This window comes from Moschus berezovskii, chromosome 20, assembly GCF_049115385.1.
Source record: "Moschus berezovskii isolate FMDL1 chromosome 20, NW_MosBer_1.0, whole genome shotgun sequence".
Classification (NCBI taxonomy): Eukaryota; Metazoa; Chordata; class Mammalia; order Artiodactyla; family Moschidae; genus Moschus; species Moschus berezovskii.
In genome coordinates this window covers 55,356,214-55,362,317 of record NC_142479.1, presented here as the reverse complement: position 1 = coordinate 55,362,317, position 6,104 = coordinate 55,356,214, and the positions used below count along the sequence as shown (strand labels likewise).

General features: G+C 47.4%; 1 non-coding gene across 1 annotated transcript; it reads left to right on the top strand.

Annotated features, from left to right (window-relative positions):
- Window positions 1-1,221: 1,221 nt before the first annotated feature.
- LOC129544865 (U2 spliceosomal RNA) lies at window positions 1,222-1,412 on the top strand. Its single transcript, XR_008683606.1, has one exon. It is a non-coding gene; the product is annotated as a U2 spliceosomal RNA (small nuclear RNA).
- The last annotated feature ends 4,692 nt before the right edge of the window (window positions 1,413-6,104 follow it).

Here is a 6,104-nt window from a genome sequence, read left to right as displayed (position 1 = left end):
GTGAAATTAAGTTTAATATGTTCTTTAACTCAAGATATCTCAGAAATTCTCTGGTGGTCAGTGGTTAGAGCTCCATGCTTTCAAAGACAAGGCAGGTCTCCTCAGAGTTCTTGTAAATCCTGAGGCACACCTCTCCCCCACGGGGGGGGGGGGGAATATCTAAAATATCACTTCAATATGTAACTAATATCAACATTACAGAGATATTTTACAATTTTTAATACTAAGTCTTTGAAATCCCATGTGTGTTTTCCAGTTTCAGTACCTCTGAATTGGGTGGAACCACCATCCCAGCGATCCCTGGCTGCATGTGACCAGTGGTAGTGACAGTTCAGATCAACAGAATGTTTCCTGTTTAGTCGCTAAGTAGCTTCCGACTCCTTGGGACCCTGTGACCCGCCAGGCTCCTTTTTGTCCATGGGATTTCCTAGGCAAGAATTCTGTCATGGGTTTCCATTTCCTCTCTAGGGAATCTTTCCGACCCAGGAATCGAGCCGCGATTCCGAGCCACCAGCGAGGCCCACAGCTGAGGAGGGGCAGGGAAAGAGGGTCTAGGCGGAGGGAGCTTTCGGTAGGAAGCCCGGGATCGGTTTGGTTCGTAGAAGCACAGAAGGACAAGGACGCTGGGGTTGGAGTGAACCCCTCCCGCGGCCCGGCCCCGCCCTCCGCATCCACACGCCCCCTCCCTTCCCCACCGTGGGCCATCCGCCTTCCGCCGGGCAGGGAAGCCCCCTCCAGACGCCCGACCCTACGGAGCCCCTCTCTCTGCAGGCGGAGGCCTGTGGACCACACTGCAGGCCGGGCGTTTCCGGCGAGTCAGTCTTGCAACCTTGGAAACCTCTCGGCCAACAGCTCGCAGCACGGGTCCCGCTCGCCGCCCACCCCTCTCCACTAGCCCCGAGGAGGGCTCCCCTGCCGCAGTCCCGAGGCCGTCCCCGGGGCGCTGCGGTCCCGCCGGAGCCACGCCTTCTTGGCGACAGAGGGCGGGGCATGCAGATTCGAGCCGGCGCTTCCGCCCGAGAACCGCAAAGCCAGGGCAGATGCGGGATTTCTCTTTTCCAATGTGGAGAACACAACTTCTGCTGGAGAGTCGGGTGTAGCGCCGCCATCGCACGGTCAAGGAGGCAAAGGAAGGGAGCCCTGGAGGGAGCGGGGACCCGGTCACACTGAGTGCAACATGCAGGCCAGCAGGACGGTGACAGCGACGGGCGGTGGCCCAGCATCGCTTCTCGGCCTTTTGGCTAAGATCAAGTGTAGTATCTGTTCTTATCAGTTTAATATCTGATACGTCCTCTATCCGAGGACAATATATTAAATGGATTTTTGGAGCAGGGAGTTGGAATAGGAGCTTGCTCCGTCCACTCCACGCATCGACCTGGTATTGCAGTACTTCCAGGAACGGTGCACCCCCTCGGGGACAACTATGGTACCCAAAGGTAGAAACTGCTGCATTTTTCTTATGAAGTAAGTTACTCTAGAAGATTTATTTTTACCCATGGCTGGTTCATGTCAATGTGTGGCAAAAACCGCTATAATATTGTAAGTTAATTAATCTCCTGTTAACGTTCAGTTCAGTCACTCATTCGTGATCAACTCCTGTTTATCGAGTGGGTGATGCCATCCAGCCATCTCATTCTCTGTCATCCCCTTCTCCTGCCACCCCCAATCCTTCCCAGCATCAGAGTCTCTTCCAGTGAGTTCAACTCGTCACATGAGGTGGCCAAAGTATTGCAGTTTCAGCTTTAGCATCAGTCCTTCCAATGAACACCCAGGATTGATCTCCTTTAGAATGGACTGCTTGGATCTCCTTGCAGTCCAAGGGACTCTCAAGAGTTTTCTCCAGCACCACAGTTCAAAAACATCAATTCTTCAGCAATCAGCTTTCTTCACAGTCTAACTCTCACATCCATACATGACCACGGGAAAAACCATAGTCTTGACTGCTGCTGCTGCTATGTCACTTCAGTCGTGTCCGACTCTGTGTGACCCCATAGATGGAAGCCCACGAGGCTTCCCCATCCCTGGGATTCTCCAGGCAAGAACACTGGAGTGGGTTGCCATTTCCTTCTCCAATGTGTGAAAGTGAAAAGTGAAAGTGAAATCGCTCAGTCGTGTCCGACCCCTAGCGACCCCGCGGACTGCAGCCTACCAGGCTCCTCCATCCATGGGATTTTCCAGGCAATAGTTCTGGAGTGGCTTGCCATTGCCTTCTCCGATAGTCTTGACTAGACAGACCTTTGTTGGCAAAGTAATGTCTCTGCTTTTTAATATACTATCTAGGTTGGTCATAACTTTCCTTCCAAGGAGTAAGCGTCTTTTAATTTCATGGCTGCAATCAGCATCCGCAGTGATTTTGGAGCCCCAAAAAATAAAGTCTGATACTATTTCCACTGTTTCTCCATCTATTTTCCATGAAGTGATGGGACCAGATGCCATGATCTTTGTTTTCTGAATGTTGAGCTTCAAGCCAACCTTTTCACTCTCCTCTTTCACTTTCATCAAGAGGCTTTTGAGTTCCTCTTCACTTTCTGCCATAAGGGTGGTGTCATCTGCATATCTGAGGTTATTGATATTTCTCCCAGCAATCTTGATTCCAGCTTGTGCTTCTTCCAGCCCAGCGTTCCTCATGATGTACTCTGCATATAAGTTAAATAAACAGGGTGACAATATACAACCTTGACGTACTCCTTTTCCTATTTGGAACCAGTCTGTAGTTCCATATCCAGTTCTAACTGTTGCTTCCTGACCTGCATACAGGTTTCTCAAGAGGCACGTCAGGTGGTCTTGTATTCCCATCTCTTTCAGAATTTTCCACAGTTTATCGTGATCCACACAGTCAAAGGCTTTGGCATAGTCGATGAAGCAGAAATAGATGTTTTTCTGGAACTCTCTTGCTTTCTCCATGATCCAGCGGATGTTGGCAATTTGATCTCTGGTGCCTCTGCCTTTTCTAAAACCTGCTTGAACATCTGGGAGTTCCCAGTTCACATATTGCTGAAGCCTGGCTTGGAGAATTTTGAGCATGACTTTACTAGCGTGTGAGATGAGTGCAATTGTGCGGTAGTTTGAGCATTCTTTGGCATTGCCTTTCTTTGGGATTGGGATGAAGACTGACCTTTTCCAGTCCTGTGGCCACTGCTGAGTTTTCCAAATTTGCTGGCATATTGAGTGCAGCACTTTCACAGCATCATCTTTAAGGATTTGAAATAGCTCAACTGGAATTCCATCACCTCCACTAGCTTTGTTCGTAGTGATGCTTTCTAAGGCCCACTTGACTTCACATTCCAAGATGTCTGGCTCTAGGTCAGTGATTACGCCATCGTGATTATCTTGGTCGTGAAGATCTCTTTTGTATAGTTCTTCTGTGTATTCTTGCCACCTCTTCTTAATATCTTCTGATTCTGTTAGGTCCACACCATTTCTGTCCTTTATCGAGCCCATCTTTGCATGAAATGTTCCCTTGGTATCTCTAATTTTCTTGAAGAGATCTCTTGTTTTTCCTATTCTGTTGTTTTCCTCTATTTCTTTGCATTGATCTCTGAGGAAGTCTTTCTTATCTCTCCTTACTCTTCTTTGTAACTCTGCATTCAGATGCTTATAACATTAGTAAGTTTGTTTAAAGAGTTTACTTTCCTCAGGTTTTCTTATAGCTTGCAAGGGATTCTTGCATTTATGGGAGAAATAACTAAGTTGGGTGAGAGGAAACTGTGAGTTAAAACTCACTTTTTAAATAAACATTCTATCATTTTTTGTTTTTTATTTTGTTTTCTTTTAAATTTACAGCCCTGTACTATCCCTAAAGAGTTTCTACATTTCTCTGCCTGGTAAATGCAGCTTTATGTGGTTCACTTGACCCTTGAGTTCTCTTAAAGGCAGTCCCTTCAGCTCTGCAGTCTTGGAAGGGGTGCTTTCTCCCTGCCCACAGTCGTGTCACACCAACTCAGAATACTGGAGTGGATCAAACCCAGCTCTACTGCACTGCAGGAGGATTCTTCCCACCTGAGGCACATTCTCTGAAAGACAGTGCCTTCTGCCCTGCAGTCTTGGAAGGGGCCGCTTCCAAGCTCTCACTTGATACTCCCTCCCAGTTCCTCCATACAGTATCCTCAAAACCAGAACACTAGCTTGCTTTCCTGCCTTCCATCTCTGGTTGTCTCCAACATTACTCAGGTTTTCATGTTTCCTGATTTCAAGCAGTTCCTGCTGAGAGTCACTGAGATCCATCTGGAGTCTAGGTTAAAATGATGGGCTTTAAACTCAGTGTGTGTCAGTTGTACTGACTGGGATTTCATTTATACAGGTAACTGAGTGACAAGGACAGGTCTGTGCCACTGAAGATTATATCATTCTTTAGCATTCCGAAGAGAAGAGTGCCTAGAGTAAGACCACGTGTCTTCTGTCTTTTGGATACACAAGGTAGACTGTTCAGGTCAGCACAAAGTTCAAATCACGTATAAGCTGGAACAAACTCCCTATATTGTCTGCTTTCGTCCTTTTCCATTGATTCGAGCCTTTGACCAAGATCTAGGTGCTGGGCGCTGATCTAAGTGCACCAGACAGCGTGGTGGGCAAAGCAGCCGCTGTGGGAATCTGCCCAGGTACCGCGGGACAATTGCACGCATCTCGTGCTAGTAAGGTTATGCTCAAAATCCTCCAAGCTAGGCTTCCAGCGTCCATGAACCGAGAACTTCCTCAAGTGTCAAGCTGGCTTTCGAAAAGGCAGAGGAACCAGAAATCAAATTGTGAACTTTTGCTGGATCCTAGAGAAAGAAAGGGAAATCCAGAAAAACCTCTCCCTCTGTTTCACTGAGTTGGCTAAAGTCTTTGACTGTGTGGATCATAACAAACTGTGGAAAAACTCTCAAAGAGATGGGAATACCAGACCATCTTACCCGTCTCCTAAGAAACTTGTACGCGGGTCAAGAAGCAACAGTTAGAACCTTCTATGGTACAACTGACTGGTTCAAAATTGAGAAAGGAGTACGACCAGGCTGTTTCCTGTCACCCTATTTATTTGGCTTTTACACAGAGCACATCATGCGAAATGCCAGGCTGGATGAGTTACAAGCTGGAACCAAGATTGCCGGGGGAAATATCAATAACCTCAGATCTGCAGATGATACCACTGTATCTTTCTTGGCAGAAAAGGAAGAGAAAGAGCCTCTTGCTGAGAGTGAAGGAAGAGAGTGAAAAACCAATATTGGACCTCCCTGGTGGTCCAGTGGTTAAAAATCTGCTTGCCAATGCAGGCGACAGTGGTTTAAACCCTAGTCCAGGAAGCCCCTGTGACACAACTACTGAGCCTGCACTCTAGAGCCCATAAGCCACAGGTAGAAAGCAGCCCCCGCTTGCAACTAGAGAAAGCCTCATGCATCAACAGAGACCCAGTGCAGCCAAAAATAAATAATTAAACTTTAAAATAAACCTCAATATTAAAAACACTAAGACCATGACATCTGGTCCCATCACTTCATGGCTCATAGAAGGGGGAAATATGGAAGCAGTGACAGATTTCCTCTTTTGGGGCTCTAAACATCACTGCGGATGGTGACTGCAGCCAGGAAATCAGAAGATGATTGCTTCTCGGCAGGAAAGCTATGACAAACAAGACAGTGTGTTAAAAAGCAAAGACAACAGTTTGTCACAATGGTCCCTATAGTCAAGGCTATGGTCTTTCCAGTAGTCATGTACAGACATGAGAGCTGGACTACAAAGATGTCAGAAGCCAAAGAACTGAGGCTTTGGAACTGTGGTGCTGGAGAAGACTCCTGAGAGTCCCTTGGACTGCAAGGAGATCAAACGAGTCCATCTTAAAGGAACTCAACCCTGAATTCTCCTTGGAAGGACTGATGCTGAAGCTCCGATACTGAGACCACATGATGGGAAGAACCCACTCATTGGAAAAGCATCTTCCCTGATGCTGGGAAAGATTGAGGGCAGGAGAAGAAGGAAGACAGGATGTGACGGTTGGAATGGCATCACCACATCAATGGACATGAGTTTGAGCAACTCCAGGAGACAGTGAAGGACAGGGAAGTCTGGCGTGCTGAGGTCCACAGGGTTGCAAAGAGTCAGACAGGACTTAGCAACCAAACAGCACCACA